Source organism: Hevea brasiliensis, chromosome 18, assembly GCF_030052815.1.
Source record: "Hevea brasiliensis isolate MT/VB/25A 57/8 chromosome 18, ASM3005281v1, whole genome shotgun sequence".
NCBI lineage: Eukaryota > Viridiplantae > Streptophyta > Magnoliopsida > Malpighiales > Euphorbiaceae > Hevea > Hevea brasiliensis.
Window position 1 is genome coordinate 43,934,680 of NC_079510.1, and position 18,268 is coordinate 43,952,947.

An 18,268-nucleotide genomic window follows, 5' to 3' on the forward strand; every position below is an offset into this window, starting at 1 on the left:
TCCAAAATGGATGATAAATCGAATTTCTACACAAATGTCACTCCGCAATCGGAGGAATTATTGATGCTCAAACAGAGGAGAATTTATTATAAAGCATGAAGATGAAGCTTATGAGTTATTAGAGAAAATTGCAAAGAATACTCATCTTTGGAGTAGTCCAAGAGGACCACTCCAACTCGAGAAAAGGCAAGTCTTTGGGATGTATGATCTTGATCCATTCAACATGATTAATGCAAAGTTTGATGCACTTACAAATGTCCTTGCTAAGAAGATGGAAGATTTGAGTATGTTGGTTAGTTCAACATCATCACCGGAAGTTCACAACAAGTGGCTTATGCAGAGGAAACTACCACCGTGGAGTAGATTAAGGAGAACAAGCGGCATATGTTGGTAATTATGGAAACAAGCAAATGGGGAATCCTTATTCTCAAACTTACAATCCAAATTGGAGGAATCATCCCAACTTTTCATGGGGCAATCAGCAAAATCAAGTTCAAAATCAGAATTTTCAACCACAACAAAGAAAGTCAAGTTCCATATCGACAAAATAGGCAACCATTGCCTAATTTTCACAGAAAAATATGAACCCTCCACCAAACAAAGAAGAACGAAATTCCACCATCAAGCTTTATTGCAATGATTCTTGCCAACCAAAATAAGCATGATGAGGAGATGAGAGAGGTGAAAGCAAGGTGGAACAAATGCAAACACACAATGAATCTTTGGAAAACCAGATTGCACAACAAGCATCTTCCTCAAGTGCCAAATCTTTTGGAAAGCTTCCAAGTCAACCAGAAAATCCAAGAGAGCATTGTCAAGCTATTACTTTAAGAAGTGGTAAAGTTATAAATGATGAGAAGAGTGAAAACAGTGAGAAGAGAGAAAATGAGAAAGGAACTGATGAGAGTGGAAAACAAGAGAGTGCAGAAAAATGTAAGGAGAAATTTGAAGAAAAAGAAGAGAAATATATACCTCCAGAGCCTTACAAGCCACAGCTTCCCTTTCCACAGAGATTTCAAAAAGCCAAGCTTGATAAGCAATTTGGGAAGTTCTTAGAGGTTTTGAAGAAGCTATATATAAATGTGCCTTTTATCGATGCTCTTTCCCAAATGCCTTCTTATGCTAAGTTTTTGAAAGAAATTCTCTCAAACAAAAGAAGACTTGAAGATTATGAGATCAGAGCCTTAATCGAGGAATGCAAGGCTATCCTCCAAAGGAAACTTCCTCCAAAGCTCAAGGATCCAGGGAGTTTTTCAATTCCATGCCATATTGGGGAATCATGTTCTATAAAAGCTTTATGTGATTTAGGGGCTAGTGTAAGCCTTATGCCCCTCTCCATCTATGAGAAGCTTAACATGGGAGATATTAAGCCAACCCACATTTCTCTTCAGTTGGCAGACAGATCAATTAAATATCCAGAAGGGATCTTGGAAAATATACCACTGAAGGTTGGAAAATTTTACATCCCAGTTGACTTTGTCATTTTGGACATGGAAGAGGATTCTCATATGCCAATCATTTTGGGAGGCCTTTCACAGCTACAATTGGTGCTTTGATTGACGTGAAAGGTGAAAAGCTTACTCTTAGAATCGAGAGGATCAGTTAGTCTTCAATATTGGCAATGATAAGAAGAAGCAACATGAAGATGTAGACTCTTGTTTGAGAATTGATATAGTTGATGAGTTAGTAAAAGAGCACTTTAGAAAGAGCTATCCGAAGGCTTCTCTTGAAAGTTGTCTTATCCATGAAGGGAGTATCAATGATGAAAATCCAAAAGATGCTGCATTTGCACAAGATTTGAATAGTAATCCACCTTGTCCTATGGCACCAATCTTTCAAGTTGAGCAAATGGAGAAAAGTGAAGTAAAGCAACCATCTCTCAAAGAAAAAGATGCACCAAAGGTTGTCAAGAAAGAAATGGTCGGATTTTTAGACAAAGCAACAAGGATCTTCTCATGTGATGGAAAGAAAATGAAGTATAGATTCATTGAAGCACCTATTGGAAACAGAGGCAACAAATTCCAATTTCAGCCACCATGAAACATGAAAAGAGTCTAGCTAAGGACTATAAATTAGCGCTCTTGGGAGGCATCCCAAGTCCTTTTATTTTGCTTTTGTTGATTTACTTTCATTTTCATTAATTTTGTTTTTATCTTAAATTTCCTCAAATTCAATTTTTGATATTATTAAATCTTGTCCCTTGTAGATGTATATCAATGAAGAAAGGCTGGTGAACTATTGGGAGCTGCAATCTGGTTATTGCAGAGGAAAAATGCAATCTGCAGAAAAGGAAAAGTCTGCAGCAGATAGATTCTGTCCTTGAGCTGCAATCTGGTTTATGCAGAGAGGAAGAAGAAATTCTGCAGCAAAGAGGGTGTTTGCAGCAGATGGCTTGTGTTTTTGGTGAGGTTGGGTGTGAGACTTTTAAGTATGTGTGATTTTAATCTTAATATGGTGGTAAGTGAGTCATTTTTGCAGTTTTGAGCTTCTTTGGGTTGTAGGATTCAAAGTAGAAATGTTGAATTTTCTTGGCAAATCTTGGAGATTTCATTTCTCATTTGTGGTTTGATGCAACTTTATACAGATTTTTATGGAGTTTTATGTGCTAAATGTTGATTTGCAGAATTTGAGTCAAAATGGCATAGCTCTCAAAGGTCTTTTATGTAGGATCCATTTTTACATGCTTATGTGATGCACTTTTGATGAATTTTGAATATATTGATGTGTTTTTGGTGAAAATTTCTCATGGTTTGTGCTTCATAGAATTATATTTCATCATTCCAGGGTATCTTTCACACTTGCAATCCATGTTCTATTGCATTCTTGATCTTGTTAAACTTGTGCATAAGCAACTGCATAGCTTATGCAATCCTGCATGACCAAAATTCTTGCCATTTTTCACCTTTATTGCAAGTGCATAAGGAGAGTGCATAGCTTATGCAACCCTGCATAACCTCATTTTGTCAAAATTCATATCTGTCAAAACTTGCATAAGGTGAGTGCATGACCTATGCACAATTGCATAACTTCAAATCCTTCATTTTCTCTCTCTAGAAGTTTGCATAAGGAAGGTGCATAAGCTATGCACTTCTGCATAACCAAAATCCCACAGCTCCAATTCAGCCGAAGGTTGCATAAGCAGAGTGCATAACCTATGCACTTCTGCATGACCAAAAACCCAGAAAAATCATCCTTGCCGAGGGGTGCATAAGGAAGGTGCATAGCCTATGCACCTCTGCATAACCAAGATCTCGAAAAAATCAATTCAGCCGAAGAGTGCATAAGCTGAGTGCATAGCCTATGCACTCCTGCATAACCAAAACAGAAAATCCCAAAAGTTGCCGAGACACTGCATAAGGAATGTGCATAGCCTATGCACTTCGCATAACCAAAATTTCGAATCCCAAAATTGCGCGAGTGCATAAGCGAGTGCATAGCTTATGCACATCCGCATGACCCAAGTTTCGAAAAACAATTATTGCCGAGAGATGCATAAGGAGTGCATAACTTATGCACTCCCGCATGACTTCGCTCCTCACCATTTCAGTGGTCACCAAACATGCATAAGGGCGATGCATAACCTATGCACTTGTGCATAAGCACTTTTGTGAAATATAAATCCTTTTTGAAACACGCACAAGTTATGCATAAATCATTTTCTCCTTATGCAATCTCCTACAACCCGATTCAAATTCATTTTCAGCAAAAGCCATTCCCACCACCTCCACTTCCCGACTCTTGAACCCCACGACCGCCCTTCATCCTCCATTTCTTTCCGGCATTCTCGCCGTCTCTCTCCCATCTTCTCCAGCGCTCTAATCACAAAAACCCTAAATCCCCCTACATTTCCATCTCTTCTCCAATCGACCATGGATTCCCCACCCCCATCCCCCCCCCCCGCGCCACTTGAAGTCACTCCATTGTCTTCGATACATCCCCCTTCCAATCCTCCACCACAAACGACACCACCACCACCTCCATCAACCACATACAAACGCAAAATTAGGTCCAAATCCGTGCGACCCATGCCCTCTGCTCCTCCTCTGTCCAAACGCAAAGACCCACCCACCCCATTTTCGGAACCACCTCCTAAAAAACCAAAGGCTCCAGCCTCTACACCTTCTTCCAGTAGAAGGACAGTTTAAAGAACCCCATTTGTATCCAAACTGCCTTGGCCTCTCCCTGATACAATTCAAAAAGCCGCTTTCAAAAGACTCAAGGATAGGAAAGTACAACCTACTAGGTATATATCTGCTGATGCTCTACAATCTCTGGGTTTATTTGATAATGTAGTTGCATTTCTTGACGGTATGGATTGGACAGAATTTGTGCATAAGCAAGAGGTAGTTTATCCAATTCTAGTTTTGGAGTTTATTTCTTCATTCTCTGCTACCCTCAACTTGCATGATGTAGACCATAAGCCAATTATGACATTTAGATGCTTGGGGCAACATAGAGAGCTGTCATTGGATCAATTTCATAGCATTTTTGGTTTTGCAATTGATGGGTTCTTTAGAGTACCACATACTGGAGTAGAGGTAGCCAATAAAGGCATCTGGAATCCTGCCCAATTTTGGAGAATCATAACAAATCAACCCCAAACCTTCTCTGCTGGTAGGTCCAAAACATCCCAAATCCTTGACCCTGCACTTAGGTTTATTCATAGGTTGATGGCTAGCACCATATTGGGCAGAGGGACTAGTCTTTGTGGGCAAATCTGAACTTTTTATGTTATGGTGTGCATTTCACAAAGTTAAGGTGTCTCCAGGTTACTTCTTTTGCGAACATGTGCTGCATATTGCCACCAAATCCATTGGTGATATTGTTTTGGGTGGACTCATCACTGTCATAGCCAAACATTTTGGCTTTAATCCTGCAGAGCACTCAATCCCAGCACTTGAGGACACTTCCTATTTTGATACTGCACACTTAACCAAAACAGGGTTCCATTTATCATATTTTGATGACACTGGCCACCCTGCAGCCGAAACTGAGCCTATTGCACAACCAGAAACCCAACCTTTCACACCAGCCCCACAGCACCCTACTACCCCTACCCCACCCCTCACCTACTCAGACACTCCAGTACCTCTGCTCACCCATTCCTCCCTCTGGTGAACCTACCTCATCCACAGCACCTCCTCCATTCAACACTAAAGCCTTATTCACCTACCTCGACAGGCTTAGTGATGATATCTACTTTGTGGATAGGAAGCTTGACAGTGGTCTTGATACACTAAAGGATCGTCATGAGCAACTGTTTGACCTTGTCATGGAAACCAGGGACAAACAGAAGAATCAAGGAAATGGTGAAGCAACTCATGATTTTCCGGGCATGCCACCCCCACCTCCATCACCTCCTCCTGCACCATCATTTCGACAAATGCGACCACCTACTTAGCAACATCCTTGGACAAAGGAAAAACAATAGACATAGATTAGTGTTTAGTTTACTTTTGTTCAATCTTGTAGGACCTTTTCTTTGTAAATATGTTCAAACATTTATACTTTGTTTTGGATTTTGTTGATTTGCTCTGAATTAGTTTCTTTTAAATTCTGTTTCCTTTGAAGTTTTATTGAATAGCTATTACATTCGTCTTCTTTGATTTTTATTGCACTTATTGCCTTTTTGTACATATTTGCCCATACTCTGTCTATATTCCCATACTTTTACTGCTGGTTGTACATTTCCCCTTGCCAATTCCCATGCAGCAGTTTTTGTATACCCTGCACAGCTATGAATTTCCTCATGCATAACCTTTGCATAGCCTGTGCAACCCTTTCTGCTACTTCTGCAGAACTGCACAGGTTGTATTTCCCTTATGCAACTGTCCTGCATAGCCTATGCCACATCTATTGCCTCTTATGCAGCACTGCATGGCTTATGCACCTTACCTATGCACATGTTCTGGACAGCACTTAACTCCGCATAACCTGTGCAGCTTCTTATGCATCCCTTTACCTTGAATGCTCTATACCAGGTAACTCTTTCCTTTTGCTCTTAAATTTCACAATTCCTGGTAATTTCTCTTTACTTTGAATTTTGATAATGCACTACTTGAGACATTGAGGACAATGTCCAATTTTGAGTTTGGGGGTGCACATTCATTTTGATTTTTGCTTCATTTTTTTTACATTTTGAGTATAGGAACATCTCATCCCATTTCATTTACATATATTGTAAATATTTTACATATACATCCATACATATATATACATAACACATCTACACACACATTATACATCACTTAGAAATTATACAAATTGCATACAAATAGACTTCCTCCATTTAGTTCATGCATTACTCATTTTAGGAATCATGCATCATGCATTAAAATCTTTTGCCAAATCCCTTGAGTATTGAAAAGTTGCCTATGAGAGTGATTTGACTTACCTTTAGTTGGGTTTGTGGATTGAAAGTTTCCTAAGAGGTGCAAAGTTTTGAAGTGTCTATCTCTTGCCTATATCTTCTTAGCCAAAAAGCCACCCAATTAGTCATTTGGAGATGGAAGTGTTTAGAGGGAATTATTGGATATAAGGTAGTCAAATGATGTCTCACCAATCCTAGAACAAATTTTCTAAACCTTTCAAGGCGAAATACCAGCTTGTACTTGAAAAGAGAGATGATTAGGCATTCATTGATTTAAACCTTCTCATTTTAAACCTTTGGCCCTTTTCCTAATTAAAATTGACCCTTGCAAACCCCTTTGAGCCTTTTTACCTCTAATTTTTCTTGAAATCCTTATTGTTACCTAGCCAATGAACCAAACACTCCAACCCTTTTCATGAGAATAATTATTTACAATATTAGGTACATAAAAAAAAAAAAAAAAAAAAAAAAAAAGAGAGAAAAAGAAAAGAAAAGAAAAAAAATACAATAAAAGGGAGAAGAAATACTTGTCACCTTGTAAAAGTGCTAGTATATGTGCTTTTCACTATTGCCATTCAAAATGAAAGAAATCCACCCAAAGTATCAAAAGAAATGAGTTTGGGGGTGGCAATTTTAGGGACAATCATCAAAAGAAAATACAAAATACAAGTTAAAGTATCAAAATGTCCCTCCATTTTATGTGTTTTGTAAACTATGCTAGCACTTGACAGTCCTCATTGTGTATTCTTCTCTCCCATATAAAAAATATATATATATATAATAAAGTGTACCTTATGTTTCAAAATTGAAAATATTCTCATGCTTTGAATCCTTTTTACCTATCTTTCTTCTTAGTCTCATTTTGAACCCCATGGCCCCACTACATCCCTAAAAAGACCTTTGATCTCTTGATAGTACTTGCTACATTAGTGGAGATAGGAGTAGGGAATTTGCCTATGGGATTGGAAAACTATTCATCTATTCATTCAATTCTATCATTCCATGTTGAGATACTTTGGTTATCAATTGTCCTAGAATTCCTTTTGAGCATGACTCTCTCTTTTGACTAGTTGGTTTGGGGATTTGAATGATAATTGACTTGATGGCTAAGCGGTGAAAGCTTGGATAAGCATTAAATTCTTTGCATTTTGAAGGATGGGTATATGGATTGTTGGTATGGCTAAAGGTGTGTTAAGTTACCTTAATGAGTGATTTTCATAACTCTTTGGATAAGGCACCCCTAAAAACTTTGCATCACATTTTAAAGTTTGCTTGAGGACAAGCAAAAGCTTGAGTTTGGGGGTATTTGATGCACATATTTTGCATAGTCATTTAGGTCTAATTTCACAATCATTTTATTTGGTTATTAGTCATTTTTAGCTAATTTCATTAGTTATTTAGTTAGTTTTCCATAATTGTCAACTTTGGATTAATTTGTAATTTTTGCTTTGTATTGTAGGAAAAAATGGTGTTTTTGAAGGACTAAAGAGAATTTTGCCATTGAGGAGTGTCTTCTACAGCAAAAAGATGCCAAAAACAAGTTTTCAAGCTGAAATATGCATTGATTTAAATCTGCATAACTTGCCGCATAAGCTATGCGATTGCATAAGGAGGAAGAACACTGCTTCGAACCAGTGAAATGTGCATAAGGAGATCGCATACCTTATGCACATTCTCACCTCCCTTATGCAGATTCACGAAATTGTGCATAACCTATGCACCAAGTCATGCAACTGCATAAGTAACCCAGACCGTGAAATGTGCATAAGGGATCGCATAACTTATGCACCACTTATGCGATCCCAAAAGAGCTCATTAATGAGTCAAGAAGATTCCCTTAATGTATTCCTCCTAGAACATACTATTTTAGGGCTCCATGTCGAAAAATGATATAAATAGTCCCATTTTCTCATTTTAGAAAGAGGAGGCAAGGAGCAAAGGAAGAAAGGAGGAGGCTAAGAATTTGAGGAGTCATTTCACCTTCCACACCATTTTCAACTAAGATTTGCAGATTTCTTTCTTTCTTTACACTTTTCTACACTTCTAGTGTTTAATTACTTACTTCTTAGCCTAGATTAAAGCTTTATTTCCATTTAAACTCATCATATCTTGTAAGCATTATGGATAGTGAGTAGTTTACTTTTGATTCTGGAGTAAGGGTTGTAATATTTGGGATATTTTGTGGATTTTGATTGGGTAATCTATATTTTGTGGTCTTAATGAGTTTTATTCATTTCTTGTACGCTTAATGACATGCTTAATGTAGGATCCCATTGAGTATTGTTCTTAATCCATGGTTGAAGCACCGAAAGGAGAAGGCCTTGTGATAGATAATCAGGAAATTGGACTTAATTAACTTAGACCTAGAAATAGGCTAAGGATTAAGAGGATTCATAGATTAATTAAAGAACTTAATGGGTCTTAATTAATTCTAACTCCACGAAAGTAGGATTAGTTTGATTAAGGCACTCTTTGTCTCACTCGAAAGGGAATTCAAAGGATTTAAGAATTAATCTCCTTAAAACCCATTAGTTTCACAAGATTGGATAACCAATTTAAAATCCCAAAATAGCTCGAATATGAAATCCCGAACTCCGGAATCGCCTTTTTACCATTGTTAATTTCTAATCGAATTTAATCATTCGCTAATTTAAATATTGCCATATTTGAACTTGCTTATTTCTATTTGATGCAATTTTAGTTTAATTAATACATTGTTGAATAGAATATTAATTTTGCACAATTAGATTTCACACTCCATTACCCATTAATTCATCATTTTAATCTCATAAATACTTCAATTTAGTCAACTTTTATATCGAAAATTCAATCATTAACACAACTCCTCGTGGGATCGATATTTTTCTATACTACTTGTACGACCCGTGCACTTGCGGTTGGGACGCATCATTTGCCTTTACATTGATGATATGATTTATATGGGTTCTTCTTTCTCTCTCATTAATGAATTCAAAGTCACCATGAAGAAAAAGTTTGAAATGTCAGATTTAGGGATGCTACACTATTTTCTCGGGTTAGAAGTGAAGCAAGTTGAAGATGGAATCTTTGTGTCATAAAGGAAGTATGCAATTGATTTGCTTAAAAGGTTTAACATGTTGAATTGCAAGATTGCAGCCACTCCTATGAACTTAAATGAGAAGTTACAGGTTGATGATAGAACTGAACAAGCAAATGCAAGTCACTTTAAAAGTTGTGTTGGTGGCTTAATTTACTTAACGCATACACGGCCAGGCATTGCTTTTTTAGTTGGAGTAATATTCAGGTTTATGCACAGCCCTTCAAAAATCATCTCAGTGCAGCAAAAAGAGTTTTGTGTTATGTTGCTAGAACAATTGATTTTGGGTTATGGTATGGAAGAGTATCAGATTTCAGGTTGAGTAGGTTCACCAACAATGATTGGGCTAGATGCTTGGAGGATATTCGAAGTACATCAAGTTACATTTTTAGTCTTAGGTCTGGTGCTATTTCCTGGAGGTCTAAGGAGCAAAGTACAACAGCTTTGTCTTGATTAGAAGGTGAATATGTAGCTGCGATGTCATCGACATGTCAAGGAATTTGGCTGAGGAGAATACTTGCAGATCTTTATCAAGAACAAATTGGAGCAACCGAAATTTTCTGTGACAACAAAACTGCAATTGCTATAACAAAAAATCCAGTCTACCATGGAAGAAATGAAACATATAGATATTCGAGTTCATTTAATTCGAGAAGCAGAAGGATTAATTAGATTGCAGTACTGCAATACAAATGAGTAAGTAGCTGATATTTTCACCAAATCTCTCCCAAGTAATAAGCATGTCTACTTCAAAAATCAGCTTGGAGTGTGCAATTTTGAATCAAGGGGGAGTGTTGAATAATTGATTCAAAATTAACTGCTGCAGATTCATTTTTTTATTGCTTATTGACTCAGTCTAAGTTTGTTTATGTTCTTTCCTGATTTTTCTATTTTCTAGTTTAGTTAAGGTATGTTGAGTTAGTGCCAAATATTTCTGCTTATTTGTTACTTTTTCAGTTGCTGTGTAACGCCTGTTTAAAGGCAAGTTACAAACCATGAATAATAGAAAAAAATTGTTGTGCATCATTTTACAGCACATTTGTGCCCATCACTTGTCTGTTTAAATTCCTCTGTAAAGATAATTTCTTGTTTCCTGTTTTTTAAACTCTATTTCCCAACAAAAACAACGCTTGCAAAACAACAATGAGGAACAGAAAAAAATGACAGCAAACAAAAGCCAAAATTACACACTAGACAGAACCAAAATAGGGATGCAGTAAAGGAGCTAATGGTAGAAAAGCAAAATTCTGTAGAAAAGCTACCCGCAGATGCCATAGCCACCAAACTTGCATTCTAAAAGAGAAACCTGTAATTTTTCTTTGTTATTGTTCATTCAGGGAATCAGGGTATCGCAGCAAGGGTTTGATCCATGCATTTTGCATTGTCATTTAGGTTTAATTTCATGGCCATTTTATTTGATTGTTAGTCATTTTTAGCTAATTTCATTAGTTATTTAGATAGTTTTTCATAATTGCCAATTTTTGGATTAATTTGTAATTTACTTTGTTTTGTAGGAAAAATTGTGTTTTTGAGGGACTAAAAAAAGAAATTTTGCCATTGAGGAGTGATTTCTACAGCCAAAGATGTCAAAAACAATTTTCAAAGTTGAAGTATGCATTGGCCAAATTGCGCATAACTTACCGCATAAGTTGTGCAGTTCTGCACAGGGAGAAGAAATAATTTTCCAAACCTGCCAAAATCTGCATAAGTTACTGCATAACTTATGCAGATTCATGCCTTGCTTATGCAACCTCACGGAAAACTGCATAACTTATGCAGTCTTGCACCCTGCTCATGCAGCATGCAGAGCCCAGAACTAGTTAAAACTGCATAAGGGACTGCATAACTTATGCAGTCCACTTATGCAGTTCCATAAAGTCTTCATAATGAGCTGGCAGAAGATTTCCTCATAAAAACACACCTCAAACACACCATTTTAGGGCTACTTGTCAGAGAAAAAGATATAAATAGGCCCTAATCTCATTTTAAAAAGGGAAGGAAAAAAGAAAAGAAAAAGGAGCAGCAGCGGAAGAGTAAAAAAGGGGAGCAAAAACGTCACCTCTCCATTTTCTAGACCAGATTTGGAGTTTTCTTTCCTTTCTTGCATATTTCTTACCTTTCTTGTATTAGGTTTCTTAGTTCTTAGCTTAGATTAAAGATTTATTTCCATATTAACTCAGAATTTCTTGTAAATATTATAGATAGTGAGTAGTTTTCATTAGATTCTGGAATTGGGATATAATATTTGAGATATTTTGTGGATTTTGATTGGATAATCCATATTTTGTGGTTTTAATGAGTTCTATTCATTTCTTGTGTGCTCAATGACATGCTTAGTGTAGGATCCCATTAAGTGTTGTTCTTAATCCATGGTTGAAGCACCGAAAGGAGAAAGCCTTGTGATAGATAATCAAGAAATTGGACTTAATTAACTTAGATCTAGAAATAGACTAAGGATTAAGAGGATTTACAGATTAATTAAGGAACTTAATGGGTCTTGATTAATTTTAACTCCACGAAAGTAAGAATAGATTGATTAAGGCACTCTTTGTCCCACTCGAAAGGGTATTCAAAGGATTTAAGAATTAATCTCCTTAAAACCCGTAAGTTCCACAAGATTGGATAACCAATTTAAAAATCCTAAAATAGCTTGAATATGAACTCCCAAACTCCGGAATCGCCCTTTTTATCATTGTTACTTTCTAATTGAATTTAATTACTTGCCATTTTAAATCTTGCCATATTTCAATTTGCTTATTTTAATTTGATGCAAATTTAGTTAAATCATTATATTGTTGAATAGATTATTAATGTTACACATATAGAATTCACACTTCAATAACTATCAATTTATTATTTTATTTTCAAAAATAGTTTAAATTAGTCAGAATTTTTATATCAAAAATTCAATCATTAACACAACTCCTCGTGGGAACGATATCTTTTCTATATTACTTGTACGACCCGTGCACTTGTAGTTGGGCTACATCAAGTTTTTGGCGCCGTTGCCGGGGAGTTGTTTGTTTAAGATTGAATTCTTGATTATTTTAGTTTTTTATAGTTTTATCTTTGTTATCTTTTCATTTTGTGTTTGTTTGTTCTTTTTAGGTACTCTTAATCTTTTATGAGAAGAGCTAGAAGCACAAGTGACACATCCTTATTGTTTAATCCTAAAATTGAGAAATTTTGTAGAGCCAATAAGAAAGAAACCAGAAAAAGGAAAGAAGCCTTGAGAGAAACTGAAATTGAAGCAGACATGGCTGATGAAAGAATTAGAATTGGTGGTGGTAATGCTGGAAATGATCGAAACAATGAAAATGTAGCCCAAGGTGAAGAGGTTGTAAATGCTAATGTGCCTAGGGGAAGTATGATGGATCATGCTTTTCCTCGTTTTGATGACTTGAGAGAGAGTATAGCAAGACTAAGAATTGATGCAAATAGCTACAAGATGGATTTTGGGGTTCTTCAAATGATTTAAAATTTTCAATTTGGGGGACATCCTTCTGAAAATCCCCTCACACATCTAAAGAAGTTTGCTATGATTTGTGATATGCAAAAATAACCTGGAGTATCTGATGATGCAGTAAGATTGAAGCTATTCCCATTCTCTTTGAAGGATAGAGCATTGGATTGGCTTGACTCTTTACCTCACAACTCCATTACAAATTAGGAGCAACTCACTAATGCATTTCTTGCACAATATTTTCCACCTGGAAAAACTCAAGAATTGAGGAATCAAATGACAGCTTTTAGACCAAGAGAAGATGAAACTCTCTATGAATCATGGATGAGATGGAAGGAATTAGAGAGACAATGCCCACATCATGCCATTCTAAAATGGATGATAAACCAGAATTTTTACACCAATGTTACTCCTACAATTAGAGGGATTATTGATGCTCAAACAGGAGGAGAATTTATTATGAAGCATGAAGATGAAGCTTATGAGCTATTGGAGAAAATTGCGAAGAATACTCATCTTTGGAGTAGTCCAAGAGGACCAGCTCCAACTCAAAAGAGGCAAGCTGCTGGAATGTATGACCTTGATCTATTCAACATGATTAATGCAAAGTTTGATGCACTTACAAATGTTTTGGCTAAGAAGATGGAAGATTTAAGTATGTTGGTTAGTTCATCATCATCATCTGGAAGTTCACAACAAGTTGCTTATGCAGAAGGAACTACCAGCTATGGAGTAGACTATGGAGAGCAAGCTGCATATGTTGGTAATTATGGAAACAAATAAATGGGGAATCCTTACTCTCAAACTTATAATCCAACTTGGAGGAATCATCCCAACTTTTCATGGGGAAATCAGCAAAGTCAAGTCCCAAATCAGAATCTTCAGCCACAACAGCAACAAGGAATTCTATATCAGCAAAATAGGCAACCATTGCCTAATTTTCAGTAGAGAAATATGAATCCTCCACCAAAATAGCAAGAACAAAGTTCCACCACAGAAGCTTTATTACAACAGATTCTTGCTAACCAAACTAAGCATGATGAAGAGATGAGAAAGATGAAAGCAAGGCTAGAACAGATGCAAACACATAACAGAATGTTAGAAAATCATATTGCACAACAAGCATCTTCCTCAGGTACCAAGTCTTTTGGAAAACTTCTAAGTCAACCAAAAAACCCAAGAGAGCAGTGTCAAGCTATTACTTTAAGAAGTGGGAAAGTTGTAAATAATGAGAAGAGTGAAAAAAATGAGAAAAGCGAAAATAGTGAGAAGAGAGAAAATGAGAAAGAAATTGATGAGAGAGAAAGACAAGAAAGTGCAGAAAAAGGTAAAGAGAAAATTGAAGAGAAGGAAGATAAGTATATACCTCCAGAGCCTTACAAACCACAACTCCCTTTTCCACAAAGATTTCAAAAAGCCAAGCTTGATAAGCAATTTGGAAAGTTCTTAGAGGTTTTGAAGAAGCTATACATAAATGTGCCTTTTATTGATGCTCTTTCACAAATGCCCTCTTATGCAAAATTCTTAAAAGAAATTCTCTCAAACAAGAGTAAACTTGAAGACCATGAAACTATAGCTTTGACAGAAGAATGCAGTGCTATCCTCCAAAGGAAACTTCCTTTAAAGCTCAAAGATCCAGGGAGTTTTTCAATTCCATGCCACATTGGGGAATCATGTTCTACAAAACCTTTATGTGATTTAGGGGCTAGTGTTAGCCTTATGCCCCTCTCCATTTATGAGAAGCTCAATATGGGAGATCTTAAGCCAACCCACATTTCTCTTCAGTTAGCTGACAGATCAATTAAGTATCCTGAAGGGATTTTGGAGAATGTGCCTCTGAAGGTTGGGAAGTTCTATATACCTATTGATTTTGTCATCTTGGACATGGAAGAGGATTCTAATATCCCAATTATCTTGGGAAGACCCTTTCTAGCTACAGCAGGAGCATTGATTGATGTTAAGGGAGAAAAATTGACTCTTAGAGTTGGTGAAGATCAATTGGTTTTCAATATTAATAACACTATGAAGAAGCATCATTCTGAAGCTGATACTTGTTTGAGAATTGATATCATTGATGAGCTGGTTGAAGAACACTTCAGAAAGAGATATCCGGAAGATCCACTTGAAAATTGCTTGGTTCATGGAGGAAGCATAGACTATGACAACCCTCATGTGGCTCATATGCTCAACATTTAGAGGGCAGTCCACCATTCATTTCTGCTCTAGTTTTTCAACTCACACAAAAGGAAATAGTCGAATCTAAGCAACCATCATTCAAGGAAGAAGATGCACCTAAGGTAGAACTTAAGCAACTTCCTTCTCAGCTCAGGTATGAATTTCTTGGCACCAATAACACTTATCCAGTAATTGTAAATGCAAACTTGAGTATTTTAGAGATTGATAAGTTGTTAAGAGTGTTGAGACAATTTAAGAAAGTTTTAGGGTATACCATAGATGACATTAAGGGAATAAGTCCACACTTTTGCATGCACAAAATTATTTTGGAAGAAAATTGTAAGCCATCTATTGAACATCAGAGGAGGTTGAACCCAAATATGAAAGAAGTTGTTAAAAAGGAAATTTTGAAGTTGCTTGATGCAGGAATCATATATCCTATCTCAGACAGTACTTGGGTGAGTCCAGTACATGTTGTCCCAAAAAAGGGTGGAATGACAGTGATCAAAAATGAAAATAACGAATTAATTCCCACCAGAATAGTGACTAGTTGGCGAATGTGCATAGATTACAGAAAATTAAATATTGCCACTAGAAAAGATCATTTTCCACTTCCCTTCATTGATCAAATGTTAGAAAGACTGGCTAGGCATTCTTATTTTTGCTATTTAGATGGGTATTCAGGATTTTTTCAAATCCCTATCCATCCAAATGATCAAGAGAAAACCACTTTTACTTGTCCATATGGAACCTTTGCATGCCATTTGGGTTGTGTAATGCACCAGCCACTTTTCAAAGGTGCATGATGGTAATCTTCTCAGATTTCATTGAAGATATAATGGAGGTTTTTATGGATGACTTTTCTATTTATGGATCTTCATTTGACATATACTTGGCTAATCTTTCTAAAGTTTTGCAGCGGTGTGTAGATACTGACCTTGTGTTAAACTGGAAAAAGTGTCATTTCATGGTTCAGGAAGGGATAGTGCTTGGACATTTGGTGTCTAACAGAGGAATAGAGGTTGATAAAGCCAAGGTTGAAGTGATAGAGAAGATGGCTCCTCCTACCAATGTCAAAGGAATTCGAAGTTTTCTAGGGCATGCCGGGTTCTACAGACGCTTTATCAAGGATTTTTCTAAAATAGCCAAACCTTTGTCTAATTTGTTAAGTCATGACATACCATTTGTATTTGACCAACAGTGTTTGGATGCCTTTTGTAGGTTGAAGCATGCTCTTATTACTGCACCAATCATGCAACCGCCCAATTGGAGCCTACCTTTTGAAATTATGTGTGATGCTAGCAACTATGCAATTGGAGCTCTTCTTGGTCAAAGAAAAGACAAAAGGGCTTATGCTATTTTTTATGCTAGTAGAACATTGGATGAGGCTCAAACAAATTATGCAACAACTGAAAAGGAATTCTTAGCAATTATCTTTGCATTGGAAAAGTTCAGACCTTACATTATTGACTCAAAGGTGGTTATATTTTCAGATCATGCTGCTGTCAGGTATTTACTCCGTAAAAAGGAGGCTAAACCTAGGCTCATTTGGTGGATTCTGATGCTACAAGAGTTTGATTTGGAGATTAGAGATAAGAAGGGAGCTGAAAATGTAGTTGCGGATAATCTTAGTAGGTTGAAATTGGATGAAGAAATGGATGAAGTCCCTATTGATGAGTTTTTCTTGGATGAACAACTTTTCTCTCTTGTTGCTAAACTACCTTAGTATGCAGACTTGGTGAATTATCTATCTTGTGGAGTTTTACTTCTAGGAATGACATGGCAACAAAAGAAAAAGTTTTTGCATGAGGCAAAATTTTATAGATGGGATGATCCTTTACTCTTTAGGAGATGTTGTGATAGTTTAATAAGAATATGTATTTCTGATGAGGAGACACAGAGTGTTATGCATCATTATCATGCTTCTGATTATGGAGGACATTTTGGAATCTCTAAAACAGCTAGTAAAATTCTGCAGGCTGGTTTCTTTTGGCCAAATCTTTTAAAATATGTGAGGAAATTTATGTTAGAATGCGATAAATGTCAAAGGAGTGGAAATCTGTCAAAAAGAGATCAAATGCCCCTAAATGATATTCTTGAAGTGGAATTATTCGATGTCTGGGGAATAGATTTTATGGGCCCTAAATGATATTTTAAAGTTTGCTTGAGGACAAGCAAAAACTTGAGTTTGGGGGTATTTGATACATGCATTTTACATAGTCATTTAGGCTTAATTTCATGGTCATTTTATTTGATTGTTAGTTACTTTTAGCTAATTTTATTAGTTATTTAGATAGTTTTTCATGATTGTCAATTTTTGGATTAATTTGTAATTTTACTTTATTTTGTAGGAAAAATGGTGCTTTTGAGGGACTAAAAAAAGAAATTTTGCCATTGAGGAGTGATTTCTATAACCAAAGATGTCAAAAACAAGTTTCAAAGTTGAAGTATGCATTGGCCAAATTGCGCATAACTTGCCGCATAAATTGTGCAGTTCTGCACAGCAAGAAGAAACAATTTTCCAAACCTACCGAAATCTGCATAAGTTACTGCATAACTTATGCAGATTCATGCCTTACTTATGCAACCTCACGGAAAATTACATAACTTATGCAGTCTTGCACCCTGCTCATGCGACGCATAGAGAGCCCAGAACTGTTAAAATCGCATAAGGGACTGCATAACTTATGCAGTCCACTTATGCAGTTCCATAAAGTCTTCATAATGAGCTGGCAGAAGATTCCCTCATAAAAACATACCTCAAACACACCATTTTAGGGCTACTTGTCAGAGAAAAAGATATAAATAGGCCCTTATCTCATTTTAGAAAGGGAAAGAAAAAAGAAAAGAAAAAGGAGCAGCAGCAGAAGAGTCAAAAAGGGGAGCAAAAACATCACCTCTCCATTTTCTAAACCAGATTTGGAGTTTTCTTTCCTTTCTTGCATATTTCTTACCTTTCTTGTATTGTGTTTCTTAGTTCTTAACTTAGATTAAAGATTTATTTACATATTAACTCAGAATTTCTTGTAAATATTATGGATAGTGAGTAGTTTTCATTAGATTCTGGAGTTAGGATGTAATATTGGAGATATTTTGTGAATTTTGATTGGGTAATCCATATTTTGTAGTTTTAATGAATTTTATTCATTTCTTGTGTGCTCAATGACATGCTTAGTGTAGGATC

At 36.3% G+C, this 18,268-nt stretch overlaps 1 non-coding gene across 1 annotated transcript; it reads right to left on the reverse strand.

The window, feature by feature from the left end:
- Positions 1-13,170: 13,170 nt before the first annotated feature.
- LOC131176279 (small nucleolar RNA R71) lies at positions 13,171-13,277 on the reverse strand. The gene has a single exon (XR_009146402.1). It is a non-coding gene; the product is annotated as a small nucleolar RNA R71 (small nucleolar RNA).
- Positions 13,278-18,268: the final 4,991 nt, after the last annotated feature.